The following is a 16551-nucleotide window of genomic DNA, read 5'->3' on the forward strand; positions in this document are numbered from 1 at the left end:
GGATCCGTTTGTATTATCTTTAACATAGACAAGACGGATCCGTCTTGAACACCATTGAAAGTCAATAGAGGACAGATCCGTTTTCCATTGTGCCAGATTGTGTCATAGAAAACAGATCCGTCAGGAAGGATCCGTTTGGCTCAGTTTCATCAGACGGACCCCAAAACACTGCAAGCAGAGTTTTGGTGTCCGCCTCCAAAGCGGAATAGAGACAGAACGGAGGCAAACTGATGCATTCTGAGCAGATCCTTTTCCATTCAGAACGCATTAGGGCAAAACTGATCCATTTTGGACCGCTTGTGAGAGCCCTGAAAGGATCTCACAAACGGAAAGCCAAAACGCCAGTGTGAAAATAGCCTAAGTCACCACCCCTCACTCTTCCCAGGTCGGACTGATGGTTTGAGTAAATGCTATCAGTGCACACACAGAGGGAGTTTAAGACACAACACAGAAACTATGTAGCTTATATGGAGTGACTTTAAAAAAAATTACATGAAAAAAAAAAAAAAAAAAGAATACATATAATAGTCATGTATTGCTTGGTAATGTGTGGGAAAAACTGACAGAAGTGTCCCTTTAAAAAAGTTAGTTTTTTTTTCACAGTTTTGGATAAAAAGGTACAAAAATACTGTACCTTATTTGTGGTTATTCCAGAAGATGCAAAAAAACATGTAGGAAATGATAAATTCTGGTTATAAAATACTTTGCTGTGTCCTCTGAGTTAGGTCTCATGCACACGACCATATATTTCATCCATGTGTATTTTCTATGGATAGAACACTAAATGACCCATTTATTTCTACGAGGCCATGCACATATCCATTTTTCTTATGGATCTGCGTGGCCTAGCCGCAAATTATATAATGTGTCATATTCTTGTCCACAGTCTATTGATGGAGGTGATAAAAAAAGCGGGATACACATAGAAGGTATTCATATTTTCAGATCCGTTGTTTGAGGAGCAAAATAGGGGTACAGCCATGTGCATGAATCCTTTATGAAGGAATAATAAAATGTGCCATTTAAGGCTACATGAACACGTCCATATGTGTTTTGCGGTCCGCAAAAAAAAAACTGATGACATTTGTATGCCATCTGTTTTATTTTTTTTTGTGGATCCACTGTAAGAATGCCTAAAACAGACAAGAATAGGACATGTTATACTTTTTTTGTGGGGCTACGCAACGGACATACTGATGCGGATAGCACACGGTGTGCTGTCCGCATTTTTTGCGGACCCATTGAAATAAATGGGTCCGCATCCTATCCGCAAAAAAAACCAGAACAAACACGGAAACAAACAATGTGTGCATGTAGCCTAACCGTTATGTTTCCATTCGTCTATTTCATACCCGTTGGTAGCATAGTACATTTTTATCTTTTCATTTTCAGTCTTGCTTGTCAACAGGATAATTATTGCTACGGTAGTGTTATTTTACTGATTAAAATGTAGAGCAAGAGAGAGTCAATTTAGCAATTGAAACTGCTTTGAGTTGGAAAAAAGGAAAAAATCATTTAGAAAATGAATATATTTGTGTCATCATGGGCTTTTCAATCTCTGTTTCATTTCTTAAAAAAATGTTATATGATATGCCAGATAAACAAAGAGCGATCACAAAAAGACATGTAATAGTGTTAGCACAAAGTCATCAACTGCTTGGTCTAATGAGTAGTAACATGAAATCTGACCTAGACACGAAGGACATCAAAGTCTAATGCAGAAGAGTGAATTCTCCCCACGCATCAACACATGAAGATTTTGTGTGAGGTATGTACAATGATCTCATCGGGTGATAATTGCATGCAGTCACATTGAAGGTGGTATCAAACTCGAGTTGAAAGCTTATCTCCTACTTCATGGTCGTGCTAATTTATTAGGTGATTAAGCACACTGTGTATCTCTTTGCAATCAGAAGATAAAACGGAAACATGTGGAAACCAATTAAAATGTCTCAGCAGAAAACATCTGAGTTTGGTTTTGTAAAATCTTTGTGATAGCAGAAAATATTTAGCATTGCTTCACTGTCTCTGCATCACACATATTACTTGAAAGGAATGTGCTTTTATTTTTGCAAATTTTTAAGGATTGTTGTATAAAAAAAGATTTTTTTCCAATGCTCTTTCAAATAATTTATTACAAGGTGTCCTCAAAGTATTTTTAGCCACGCATGCCTCTGCTTATGACCTGCAGAGTCTAAAGCTGGGTTTCTATATTCAGTTTTCTATGTAGTTTTTGAGGCCAAAGCAAGGAGTGGATTTATGACTGAAAAGACTCAGGGTGGGGGTAATTTATAAAGTAGGGAATTTTACAGTCAGTTTTGCAAGAGTCTGTGTTGCCATAATTTGCACGAAATTTATGACAGATCAGATGAAGGGACAAATAAATGATGATGTCAAACAGGCCAAAAAGGCAAAATAATTGCCCAGTCATGGAGTAGGGAAAGGGGGAACAGCATAAGAAGTCCACAGAGTGGCCCAATGACATAGTGTGGAGATGGGAGCAGCATCAGGAGACCACAGAGTGGCAAGGTGACATAGTGTGGAGGTGGCAGCAGCATCAGGAGACCACAGAGTAGCACAATGACAGTGTGGAGGTGGCAGCAGCATCAGGAGACCACAGAGTGGCAAGGTGACATAGTGTGGAGGTGGCAGCAGCATCAGGAGATCCCATAGTGGCACAATGACAGTGTGGAGGTGGCAGCAGCATCAGGAGACCACAGAGTGGCAAGATGACATAGTGTGGAGGTGGCAGCAGCAGGAGCAAGCCACAAAGTTGCACAATGAGTGTGGAGGTGGCAGCAGCAGCATGAGGAGGCAACAGAGTGGCAAGGTGACATAGTTTTGAGGTAGCAGCAGCATCAGGAGACCACAGAGTGGCAATGTGACATAGTGTGGAGGTGGCAGCAGCAACAGGAGACCACAGAGGGGCACAAAGATAAAGAGTGTGGCGGTGGCAGCAGCATCAGGAGACCACAGAGTGTCAAGGTGACATAGTGTGGAGGTGGCAGCATCAGAATAGTAGCTGAGGCAGGTAGCCAGAAGAAACTGGTCTCCTTTGTCAAGGTTTGGGTGAGGCAGCATGGATGATCTAATCTGATGCATCAGGCATTGGTGGGTGGAAATCCTGACTGATCCACGCCTGATTCATCCGGACAAAGGTCAGTCTCTCAACATTTTAGGTGGACAGGCGAGTTCTTCTTGGGGTAACTATGGCCCCCGCTGCACTAAACACCTGCTCTGATGCCACACTACTGGCTGGGCAGGACAGCTTTTCCAGGGCAAACTTGCACAGTTGTGGCCACAAATCCAGTTTGGCTGCCCAGTAGTCCAGAGGATTTTCAAGGACGGCTGGCAGACTGCACTCCAAGTATGCCACCACCTGCTGGTTCGTGTTCTGCTCTATATCTAGCTGCTGGTGAGTAGTTTCTTCACTATGCGGGTGAAGAAAGTTGCTCATCAGCGACTCTAGACTCTAGGCTGCTGCTGATGGAGCTGGTGGAACGTGAGCGCATAGGGCCCCCCGGTCAGACCTGCGAGACGATAGACGATGGTGGAGATAGGCAGCGGCCAATTGACTACATACTGTAGGATGTCTCTATAGTAGTTCAGTTTGTCCTCCCTCTCAGCGGGTGTAAAAAAGGCCTCTGTTTTGGACCGGTAGCGAGGGGCTAACATGGTGGAGAGCCAATAGTCATCCCTCTGCCGAATGGTGACAATTCGGCTGTCATTACGCAAGCAAGTAAGCATGCAGCGGGCCATTTGCACAAGTGAATCAGAGAGATTCTCTGCCTCCATCTCCACTGCATACTGCCACAATGTGTCTCGGTCATCTGCCACGTCTTCCTCATCTCCCTCTTGCTCTTCCGGCTTCTCCTGCTCCTCCTCTCCTGTGTAGAAAAACCACCTATTTCGTTACACATTGCTTGTGCGCCAATGTTCTTCTCTTCCTCCTCCAGTTCAGCCCCCACAGGGCTCATGCGGCCGTGAGATGTAGGCGCCACATCCTCAGTCCCCTGACCGGCCAGATTTACCAGCATCTTTTCTAGGATATGAATTAGTGGAATTACGTTGTTCATTCCGTAGTCCTGGGGACTGACAAATAAAGTGACCTCCTCAAAGGGCATGAGCAAATTGCACGTGTCATGCATGAGCTGCCTGGTTAACATCGAAGTTACACAGGGGAGTACCTCTGTCACCTTTATCATCAACAAATCATTTATGGCCTTTCTCTGTTCGTACAGTCGGTCCAACATACTGTATGGAGGGTGGAATTCCAACGGGTGGAAACGTTGCATATCAGCCTATGTTTGGGTACGCTGTTCTGCCGCTGTAGCTCAAGGAGGTTGTGCTTTGCGGTGTACGAGTGGCTGAAGTGCATGCAAAGTTTCCTGGCCACTAATAGGATGTCTTGCAGATGGGTGGAAGACTTCAGGAAACGCTTGACAACCAGATTGAACACGTGCGCCATGTAGGACCCATGGCTCAGCCATCCTTGACACTGCACCGACACCATGTTCTTCCTGTTGTTGATCACCATGGTTCCGATTTTGAGTTGTCGTGGAGAAAGCCAGGATTCAATTTCTTGATGAAGGACACGGAGCAGTTCCTCCCCTGTGTGACCCCATTCACCCAGGCAAACTAGGTGCAGAACACCCTAATACTGCCGTGCCCTGCACATGTGGTATGCTAGTGGGGCACTGTGAATTTTCTCTGTAGTGGAGGCTGACGACAAGGTGTAAGATGAGGAGGCAGAGGCGGACATTGTCGCAGGACCAACGGCGTGAGAATGTGGAGGCGGAAGCGGCGTCACCTGGGCAAGTTGCTGGTTTGGCTGGGCAGGAACCACATTTACCCAGTGGGCCGTAACGGACATATATTGTCCTTGACGGTAGTTACAGCTCCACATGTTGGCACTGCCGTGCACTTTGGCAGACACCGATAGGCTCAAGGACTGGCCCGCCTTCTGTTCTACATATGTGTGCAGGGCTGGTAATGCCTTTTTGGAAAATAAATTATGGCTTGGGACTCTCCACCTCGGCTTGGCACAAGCCATCAGTTCTCTGAAAGGTGGAGAGTCCACCACTTGGAAAGGGAGGGACTGCAGTACCAGCAACTTGGCCAGGAGCAGGTACAGCTTCTGCGCCGTTGGATGAGTGCACGCATACTGTTGTCTCTTGGCAATTGCTTCAGTGATCGATTGCTGACAGAATGACTGACTAGGAGGAAGAGAAGCAGGAGCATCAGATTATGGTAAGGACAGACCTCTTCCTTCAGCTGAGGTGGTGGAGCCTTGACTGCCTAAAATCGAGTGCGTGCCACTGGGTGATGCAGTGGTTGCTGCGGCAGGCTGGACCAGCACATCGGTTTTCCCAGGCCACTTTATGGTGACGCTGCATATGTTGACGCAGGGCTGTGGTGCCAACATTTGCAGCCTGGCCACGCTTCACCTTCTGCCCACAGATTCGACAAATGGCCATGTTCACTGCCACACCACTGTAACAATGGCAGTTGGCAGCCGCCAGCATGCAGCACATATTGCTATGTACCTCAGTCAAACTGCACACAAGGCTCCTCCTCTCCGTTGCAGGCTCCGGACCTGCTATCTTGTATTGTCGCAGGTGGCGACAGCTTCAGTTGCACCTTGTAGGAGCCGCACATGTCCTGTTTCTTTAAGGGCTCATGCACGCCCCTGATTCTGCCTTCTCTTTAATCCCGGTCAGGCACCACCTTTATAAGGGTGCTTCCCCCTTCCTGTGATGCCTGAGCAATATTGTAGTTTTCTACAGCAAAGTTTCCATCTCGTTGTTCCTGTGTTGTTATCCTGCTTCCGATCATAGCCTGTATCCTGACCTCGTCTCTGCCTGATCCTCCTGTACCTCGCTGCTCTAAAGTGTATGATTCGGATTGTCAACCACGCCACTGCCTGCTGTTCAGCTTGTTACACCTGCTGCACCTGAGCTATATTCTAACAGCTCCAGCTCTGCTTAATCACCAACTCAACTCTGCTTCATCTGACTCTGCTCCTGCGCCTCTTCCATCCAGTGACAGCTCGCTCCACCTGCCTGTATCCCCAGTGCTAGCACCGGGGCATTCTGGCCTGCTCGGCCAGCTGCCACTTAGCCGGGACCATTCTTGCGGTAGCGACCTGGTGTCTCCCCTGCAGCTAAGACAAGCTTCCGCAGCCTGGAGCGGGATAAAGTGTGAAGACCAGGGGAACACTTAGATTCTGCTCCCAAGTTTGGCCCTAAGCCAAACCATTAAGTGGCATAGTGGGTCCACACCCATTGGAGCGTTACGACCACCAAGTAAGTGATTTTCCACTGCCTCCGTGGAACCCTGCACCACTACATTCCGGCCGGTAGGTTCCTGCGAAGTGGGTTGTCTACCCCGGGCACGTTTGGCTCCCGACCTCCCACTGCTGCCACCCTGCTGACTCCCGGCCACTGTACCAACTTGCTGGTTCCACCGCTGCCTCATGCGCAAGCTGCCACCCTCTTCTCCCGATGATGATGAGGCCCCTTCCTCACCCGGCTCCCAATTGCGGCTACATCATCATCGATAGGGCTGTCTGTGCGTCAATTATGTCCTCCTAAATGGTCTCTGAGCCAGGAGCCTGACCGCTCGCAACACCAGCTCCCACACCACTCTCCTCATCACTACTTGCCCACCTACCGGAGTAAGCGGCGGATGTCACCTCCGGATCTTGGCTGGGCAGTAGCTGCTGACTGTCCTCTAGTAGCTCCTCCTCGCTGTATAGTGGAGCTGAGCCCACAGCATATAGTACTTCTCTGGCTGAGGGAACAGAAAAGGACAGAGCCAGGTTGAGGACAGGTGAGGGCACAGGGCTTGCTCCCAAGTCATGCCAACTAAGGGTTGTGTCGGCTGAACCCACTGATTCTTGGCTGGGAGTGTCTGATGTCACTTGCGACTAAGTCGAAGATCGAGTCAACCATTCTAGAACCGCTGGGTTGCTGGTCAAGACACGACCACTAGCTGATACTGGGATCTCAGGCCTCTCGAAGTGATCTCTGTTGCCACACCGCCTTACTCTGCTGCGACCTGTGCCTGTGCGAGAATAATTTAGGCCTCTGCCACTCCCCTGTGCAGGGCCTGTCAGTTCTCTGTCTTACAAACTGTTAGATCAAATTGGTAAATAAAAAGGAAATTAATAAACGCCAAAATGGGCTTTAATTTTCTCACTTCACCCCAACGGCTAATAAACCCTTTTTCTTTTTCCCCACTAATACACGCCAACAAAAGGCTTTAGAACATATAACTGAGACGGTGAATGGCAAATAAAGTTTTTTTTGCCACTAATACATGCCGAAAAGGGCTGTAATTTTCTCACTTCACCACACAACGGCTAATAAGTCCTTTTTCTTTTTCCACACTAATACACGCCAAAAAACGGCTTATATATATAATTGCACCGCACAAGGGCTAATAAGACCTCAATAACAAGAACGGTTTGCTGGAAGTACAGAGGTATTGCAAAAGTGAAATGAGCAGCAGTATAATGGCAATTTGGAGCCACAGTCAGTACAGCAAGGTGAAATGGAATTGTTCCTATTACCGAGGCTGTACACACTCCTACTGAACCCTGCTCTGCTTCAATACTGTGGAATAATTCCTCCCTATCCTTTCCCTGAACTTTTATTGAGCAAAATATACATTTTCAAGTCTTTCCTAGCACTATCCCTAGCGCCTGCTAACGTCTCTCCCTGCATTAAGTGCACTGGAAAATGGCAGAATCCAAGATGGCTGAGGCTATTTATAGGGCTGTGACATCACAGGGCGCTGGCTGCTGATTGGCTGCATGCAGGGCCGGCTCCAGGTTCATGTGGGCCCTTGGGCGATAAAGCCTCAGTGGGCCCCCCTGTGCTAAGGCCCCTTGCAGACAAGCGTTCCTCCCGCAGCGAGTCCGCATCGCAGCACCCGGCCTGACCTCCCAGCACTGATGGGATTCACATAGCATTATATTGATTTATGATGCTATGTAACCCTTATAGTCCTGGAATGTATTAGATGACACTAACAGCATTATGCCAGTTAACCAATACATTCCAGAACTTTAAGGGTTAGATCAATCAATATAATGCTATGTGACCTCCGGCAGCGCTGGGAGGTTGGGCCGGGTGCTGCGATGTGGACTTGCTGCGGGAGGAACGCTAGTCTGCAAGGGGCATAAGGGCTCTTTCATACGAGCGGATGCCGTGCGGGTAATCCGCTGCGTGAAAGAGTGCCAAGCCCCGTCCAGGACAGCAGAGACACGGAGCAGTAACATGATTGATAATGCTCTTTGCCTCTCTGTGATAATTTTACTACAAAATCACAGTGACAACTGTATCTCACTGTCATTTTGTAGTAAAAATGTCAGAGAGAGGCAAAGAGCATTATCAATCATGTTACTGCTCCGTGTCTCTGCTGTCCTGGACGAGGCTTGGCACTCTTTCACGCAGCGGATTACCCGCACGGCATCCGCTCGTATGAAAGAGCCCTTAGGCCTCATGCACACGGCCGTTGTGCATCCGTTGCGGTCCCCAATGCACGGGCAACGTCCATGCAGTGGCCGGGACGAATCCGGACCCATTCAACTTGAATGGGTCCGTTAACCGTCCGCCCCCCGCAAAAAAATTGAATAAGTTCTATTTTATTGGGGTGCGGAGGCACGGCCAGAAATACCACGGAAGCACTCCATAGTGCTTCCATGGGGTTCCAATCCATGCGTTCGTTCTGCATCTCTGTGATTGCGGACCCATTCAAGTGAATGGGTCCGCATCTGTGATGCGGAGTGCACATGGGCCGGTGCCCGTGTATTGCGTTGCGGACCTGCTGTATGCGGGCCGCAATACAGCCATGGGCACACAACGGCCGTGTGAATGAGGCTTAAAACAAACTCCTATAAGAAAATGATAATCAATAATACACTTTATTGTCAAAAATTCATAAGCAGGATGCCAGACCGGGATACCACGGACCGCTCACAGCCGTGGAATGCGGACGTGTGCATTCGGCCTAAAACACAATATAAACTCCTATAAGAAAATACCAGAACACATGAAATCAATTATACAGTTTATTGGCAAAAATTCATGAACTGGTCTTGGTATGTGACTGTTACTAGTTCACCTTAATTCTAAATGTAAAACGAGTCCAGCAGCAGCATTCAGCTCCTCCAGGTTTCCTCTGGGCTGGGCGCCAGGTTTCCTCTGGGCTCGGCTATCAGGCCTGCTGCTGGCTGGGGGCGGGCTTACAGTGAGTCAGACTCAAATGAGGATTATCGCTGGATTCGTTGATCTGTGCGGCGTGCGGTGCCTGGACTCGGAATCAGAAGAGAAGAGGATCACGTGAGAGAGGGGGCGGGCGCTGCGCTGCGCAACATGAATAATTATGGCTCGGACGGCGAGCAGGCGCTGCGCTGCGCTGCGCTGCGCAAATATTTCTGACAAACATTTTAAAGGGGCCGCCGCGGAGACGAGTGGGCCCCCTAACTTACAGTGGGCCCCGGCACTTGCCCGGGTTTGCCGGGTTCTGACGCCGGCCCTGGCTGCATGCATGGCATTGTGGGTGATCCCTCGTTCCCAGAGTTCCTTGCTCCATGTCCTAACATGTGCAGCAGCCATTTTAGGAAAAAATTTGATTTGTTACCACGAAGCGTGAGGAAATTTGAATCGAATAATTCCTGAAATTCGGATTCAATTCCACTTCGTTAGCTTTGATTTGCTCATCTCTAATTGTCACCCAATAGTTGATTTGGGACATCTTTAAAGCCTCATGCACACGGCCGTTGAGTGGCAGTTCTGTGCATTGGGGACCACAATTTCCAATCCCCAATGCACGGACAACAAACGATGCGTCCATACCGTGAGAAAATAGAACATTGGTCCGCATCCGAGATGCGGGGAGCACACGGCTGATGCCCACATATTTCGGGCCACAATATGGCCACGGCCGGGATTTTGCCAATTTTTAAGACTTTGAAAAAAGTTGAAGTTGATAAATCTGGCTTAGCTACTGTTCTGTCTTGGAGAAAAGTGAGGAGGCTTTGTAAATTGGATAGTAATCTTAATCCATTCCAACCCTTCTTGGGAAACCCAAATATTCTGGGCGGGAGGGGGTAAGGTTGACCACCTACAGTCTATAGGACTCTGGTTAGCCAAGGATGTACTCTACTTATTGAGTTATTGGATCATATGTGTTCTGTCCTTACTTTCCAGACTACATCTCTTAAATTTCCTACCTTTTCTACTTATCGCTTTACTTTCTTGCAAGCCCCTATTTTTTTATTGCAATGTATCTGTGTAATGTCCCTAAAGTTTCTCTGGGCGACTAAACTACAGTAAATATTTTCCTCTATAAAGCTGCTACTCATCCCTCATCTTGAAAGCTGCTGTTCGCCCTCTGCTACTCTGTAGTAGCATTTCCAGCCACTGGTGTCTCCTGTGTCTCCTGCAAGCCGTGGCCTATGCTGTATCGTGAAGGCCTCAGACCTGTCTTTAGGATGCATGCTCTCCTTAGCTCTTAAAGGATTAGTACGCACCCCACTTGCTTCTAGCCAATGGCTGTTTACTCATGTCTATTAAAGGCACCTTCCCTAAGTGGAAGGTGCCTCGGCTTTAGTTTTCCTAGGGTGCTAGTCTTCCTGCGAAGGTATGCTCATATACCCTACCTCCTCCTGTTCATTAACTCTTATTGTCCGTTGCCTGCAATGACTACAGCATGACTACCGTATTGTACCAATGCTGCCTGCCATGACCTAAGACTAGTTTCACAGATATGCATGAACTCTGCCTGCCCTGACCTCTGCCTGTTTCTCACTATGTATATTGCCTGATCCTTCTGTGCTTCACACTGGTATCTCTGACCCTGTGGGTCAGCCACCAACTACACCAGGACATCATCTCAAGAAGTAAAGGCCTGGTGGGTTCCCTGCAACGAAGACCAGGTGCCTGTTTAGGAGTTAAAAGGTGAAAACAAAGGGACCGAGAGCAAAATGCCCATATAGATAGCCAAAGTCAAACAATTTTTTTTGGTACAGTGGGTGCACACCCACTGCTCGTTACAAGATGAATAACTTAACAGAGAAAAAAAGATTCACTAAAAGGTTATTTTAAGCATGGCCTATTTTTATTAATTTGTAACCTTTCACATGATATTAAGACATGATTAATTTCCAATTGTAAACATACAAATTGGTATCAGAAATTTTCCATGGATATATCCTTATTCTGTTGTCAGACCACTGATTTCTATTCTTGCTAGTGTTTTGTCACTTTTGGATGCACACAGGGATGGGGAGGATTTGGGAGGGGGGAGATTTGCTTTTGTCCATCTAGACATACAACCTTAGTGTTCAGCTTCATATGAGTAATTGTCTTAAATCAGCTTGACAGGCTAACCACAGCCACTTACCCACTTGCTTTTCATAACTAGAGTGAATAATGACAATCGTCTGGAAGCAACAAACATGTCACCCATATGTAAAGTAAGAATTAGTGATGAGCAAGCATGCTCGGCCGAGTACTGGTTCGGCTCGAGCATCGCTATGCTAGGCACTTGGCGGTACTTGGCCGAATACCTTGTGTGCTCATCGCATTGCTCGAGTCTCTGCCCCGCACGTTTGGCACCTCCTGAAGCATCCAATCAGCGTTCAGGTAAGTAATTCCCTCCAGGGTAATGCCATAGCCATGTTAGCTATAAGCCTTACACTGGTTGACACGTGGTACTAGTTTATATAGGAGCCGACGTACCGCACTCGGATCATTCAGCTGAAATTACAACGATTGAACTCCCAAAAAGCTCTTGAAAGACAAAACAGTCCTATTCAGGACTAAAGTGTGTGTTTGACAGAAATGCAGCATATTTTTTTTTTTTTAACAAGGGTTAAATTCAGCAGTATTGGGGACTGGCTTCTGCTGGAAGGGACAGATAGTGCAGGACTGGAAAATCACTGTGTTCAGTACCAAAAAGCTTTCTAAAGAAATAAATATTACATATCAGTGAGATCTACAGTATACCATCAGAAAGCAGTGTGTTTATCAGAAATTCTAAAAAGGGGCTTATTCACTAGAGTGTGCCTGCTAGTGAGATATACACCGCTCCATCATATAAAAAAAAAAATTCTGGGGAAATGAACCTAATTTGTGCCACATCTGTGTGCGCGCTCAATCCACAAACCTCCTATACAGTATTCCAGCCTAGAATTATGTCTATTTGTGACACATTTTACTAGTTTTGGTGACTTCTGTACAGTTATTCACCAGAGAATTATTTCTATTTGTGACAAGTTTCACTGGTTTTGGTCACATCTGTGCTTGAATTTAGGCCGCAACCATATATACAGTTAGTCACCAGAGAATTATTTATATTTGTAAATAATTTAACAAAGTTGTCCAACATCTATAGAATAAAACTTTTAATATGTAGAAGGCAAGCACTAAGGGACGGGGGAGTGGGCATGTTGCTGACGGTTCAGGCAGAGGCCGTGGTCCTGGGCACAATGAAACTGTGCCAGCTGCTGGTGAAACTGGAAAAAAGAAAAAAAAAACACTGTACCCAGTTTCAATTCACAGTCAACTTGGCATCGCAGGACAACACTGGACCAGTGCGACCAGGTGGTCGGTTGGATGACAGAAGATTATTCTTCCACCCCCTCTTCCACCAAGACCCACTCATTAGCAAAGAGTCTGGTCCACAGAATCCTCACCCTGATCCTCCTTCCTCCCGCCATGGAGAGTCATGAGTCGGACAAACCGTTGATAACACACTCGGACATTCCCAGGATCTATTTTCATCGCCTTCACTAGATTTGGCCCTCTCGCCAAGCACGCTTGAAGAGGCACAGATCTTGTGCCCTGATTCACAACCTCTTGACCTATCACAGGGTCAAGAAGATGAGGGTGGTGAACGTCAATTATTTGTTCACGAGGTGGATGAGGATGAGACACAGTTGTCTATCACTGAGGTTCTCTTAGGTCAAGTCAGGAGGATGGAGATGAGGAAGTGGAAGAGGAGGTGGTGGACGATGAAGTCACTGACCCAACTTGGGAAGGTGAAAAGGCGAGCGAGGAAAGCAGTACAGTGGGGAGGGATCTGCAGCACCGCAACAAGCTGTAAGAGGCAGTGGGGTGGCAAAAGGGAGAAGTCGGCCCACACCAAACAGGCCTGCAACTGTTACACCGAGCACCCACATGCGTAAGTCTCCCTTGCCAAGGGGTAGGTGTTCCGCAGTATGGCGCTTTTTTGCGGAAAGTGCAGATGACAAAAGTGTGGTAGTTTGCAACCTGTGCTGTACCAAAATGAGCCTGGGCGCGAACTCCAGCAACCTCACCACCACCAGCATGATCCGCCACATTCCATCCAAGCATCCTAATACCCAGCCACCCACCCACTCTCCATACCTCTAAATCCGCAACTTTCAAAATTACTGGCCCTTGAAATGTTGCCATATAGGCTTGTGGAGACTGAGGCCTTCCGCAGCCTGATGTCGGTGGCCGTCCCTCAGTACGCGGTCCCCAGCCGCCACTATTTTTCACAGTGCGCTGTGCCCGCCTTACACCAACATGTGTCCCAGAACATCACCCATGCCCTGACCAATGCAGTTTCTTGGAAGGTCCACTTCACCATGGGCACATGGACAAGTGCTGGTGGCCAGGGACGCTACATTTCCCTGACCGCACACTGGGTGAATATTGTGGAGGCCGGGAGTGAGTCATACCCTGGAATGGCACAGGTGCTACCCACACCCAGGATTGCGGGCCCTACGGCCATCAGGGTCTCTGCCAGCAGCTATGTTACTGGCTTAAACCCCCACTTCTCCTCCCCTTCCGCCACTACCTCTACCACTTCTACCTCCAGCAGTCAGCCATCAGTCAGTAGCTGGAAGCAGTGTAGCACTGCTGTGTGTAAACGTCAACAGGCCGTGCTGAAGCTGATCTGCCTAGGGGAAAAACAGCACACCACTGCAGAGCTGTGGCATGGTATAAGGGACCAGACTGAGCTGTGGCTGTCGCCACTCAACCTACCACCAGGCTTGGTTGTGTCGGACAATGGCCGTAACTTGGTGGCGGCTTTGGAGCTCGGCAACCCTGATGCACGTGCCATACCTAGCGCACGTATTAAACTTAGTGGTTCAGCGCTTAATTAAAACATACCCAAATTTGACAGAGCCACTAGTAAAGGCACGCCGCATGGGTGCCGATTTCCGCAAGTTGTCCACAGCTTAAGCTGCTCTGCCAACGCTGCAGCAGCGCTTGGGGCTTCCAGCTCACCGACTGTTGTGCGACTTGAGCACGCGCTGGAACTCTACGTTCTACATGTTGTCCAGGCTTTGCGAGCAGCAGAGGGCAGTTGTGGAATACCAGCTGCAACATGGTCGTTGCCTTTCGAGTCAACTTCCACTATTCACAAGCGTGGAGTGGGCAATGATGGCAGACCACTGTGAGGTGTTCCGAAACTTTGAGGAATCCACTTAGATGGTTAGTGGCGATAACGCTATAATCAGCGTAGTCTTCTGTGTCTACTCAAACGATCGCTGCTCACAATTAATTATGACGCTCTGAATGTGGCAGACGTGGAAATGGGGGAGGACTTTAGTTTGGGTGATAGCCAGACCACCCACATTTTATCGTCTCAGCACGGATTAGACCATGACGGAAATGTAATTCCACTGGTTCGACGTGGATGGGCACAAGGGGATGAGGAGGAGGATCAGGATATGGAGAGTCATGCTGGTGTCGACATAGACGTCTTGCCTGTTGGTACTCTGGCACACATGGCTGACTTCATGTTAGGCTGCCTTTTCCGCGACCCTCGCGTTATATGCATTTTAGACAACACGGATTACTGGGTGTTCACCCTTCTCGACCCCCGCTACAAAGAGAACTTCTCATCTCTCATTCCTGAGGTGGAGAGGGCAAGTAAAATGGTGCAATACCAGAAGGTACTTGTTGAGAAATTGCTCCAAACATTTTCATCTGACTGCTGGCAGCACAGTCCGTACTTCCTTTGGCAACCGAGGAAGGGAGACAAGGGGAACACACACCAGTTCCAACAAATGCAAGGCAACACTGTACAAGGAATGGGACCCTTTTATGACACCCCACCAGAAACCTCACCCTGAAGTGCGGCCTAGTGGCTCACGGAGGGAGAAGTTTTGGAAGATGGTGAAAGAATACATAGCAGACCGTGTCAGCGTCCTGAATGATCCCTCGGTGCCTTACAACTACTGGGTGTCCAAGCTGGACATGTGGACCGAACTTGCGCTCTATTCCTTGGAGGTGCTGGCCTGCCCTGCCGCCAGCGTATTGTCTGAGCATGTATTTAGTGCTGTTGGTGGCATTATAACAGATAAGCGTATCCGCTTGTCCACTGGCAGTGCTGACAGGTTGACTCAGATAAAAATGAACAAGGCCTGGATTGCCCCTGACTTCTCAACTCCACCAGAGGAACGCTGAGCTAATGAGGAACAAACACGCAATTTAAATGTATGCTTTACAATGTACTCATTCCACAAGATTCAGATGCACCCTTTTTAGCTCCAAAAAAGGGTATATGTTTGAATCTTGTTTTCTCATCCTCCTCCTGTTCCATACAGTATATATGCCCTCAGCACAATGTTTTATGGGGTTCGCTCACCTTCAGGCCCTCACCTCCAATGTTTCATACTGTCTGCTCACCTGTAGACCCTCACTACAATGTTTTATGGGGTTCGCTCACCTTCAGGCCCTCACCTTCAATGTTTCATACAGTCTGCTCGCCTATAGGCCTTCACTACAATGTTTTATGGGGTTCACTCACCTTCAGGCCCTCACCTCCAATGTTTCATATGGTCTGCTCACCTGTAGGCCCTCACTACAATGTTTTATGGAGCTTGCTCACCTTCAGGCCCTCACCTCCAATGTTTCATATGGTCTGCTCACCTGTAGGCCCTCACTACAATGTTTTATGGGGTTCGCTCACCTTCAGGCCCTCACCTCCAATGTTTCATACTGTCTGCTCACCTGTAGACCCTCACTACAATGTTTTATGGGGTTTGCTCACCTTCAATGTTTCATACAGTCTGCTCACCTGTAGGCCTTCACTACAATGTTTTATGGGGTTCGCTCACCTTCAGTCCCTCACCTTCAATGTTTCATACAGTCTGCTCACCTGTAGGCCTTCACTACAATGTTTTATGGGGTTCACTCACCTTCAGGCCCTCACCTCCAATGTTTCATATGGTCTGCTCACCTGTAGGCCCTCACTACAATGTTTTATGGGGTTCACTCACCTTCAGGCCCTCACCTCCAATGTTTCATATGGTCTGCTCACCTGTAGGCCCTCACTACAATGTTTTATGGGGTTTGCTTACCTTCGGGCCCTCACCTCCAATGTTTTCCAGGGTCAGCTCAGCAGCAGGCCCTCACCGGTAATGTTTTAGAGGGTAACCAGCAGGCCGTTGCTCCTAATGTTTTTTGAGGGTCACCAGAAGGCCATTAATTATAGTTTTTAAAGGGTGTGTATGATGCCCTCCTTTATGTGTAATAAAAGGTGCATTGGAGTGCCGGTTCC

At 47.9% G+C, this 16551-nt stretch overlaps 1 protein-coding gene across 1 annotated transcript in view; it reads left to right on the plus strand.

Moving 5' to 3' along the window:
- The window catches only part of GRM1 (glutamate metabotropic receptor 1), a 492448-nt gene that overhangs the window by 197583 nt on the left and 278314 nt on the right, over positions 1 to 16551 (plus strand). The gene's annotated exons all lie outside the window — the stretch shown is intronic.

Source organism: Bufo gargarizans, chromosome 4, assembly GCF_014858855.1.
Source record: "Bufo gargarizans isolate SCDJY-AF-19 chromosome 4, ASM1485885v1, whole genome shotgun sequence".
Taxonomy (NCBI): Eukaryota; Metazoa; Chordata; class Amphibia; order Anura; family Bufonidae; genus Bufo; species Bufo gargarizans.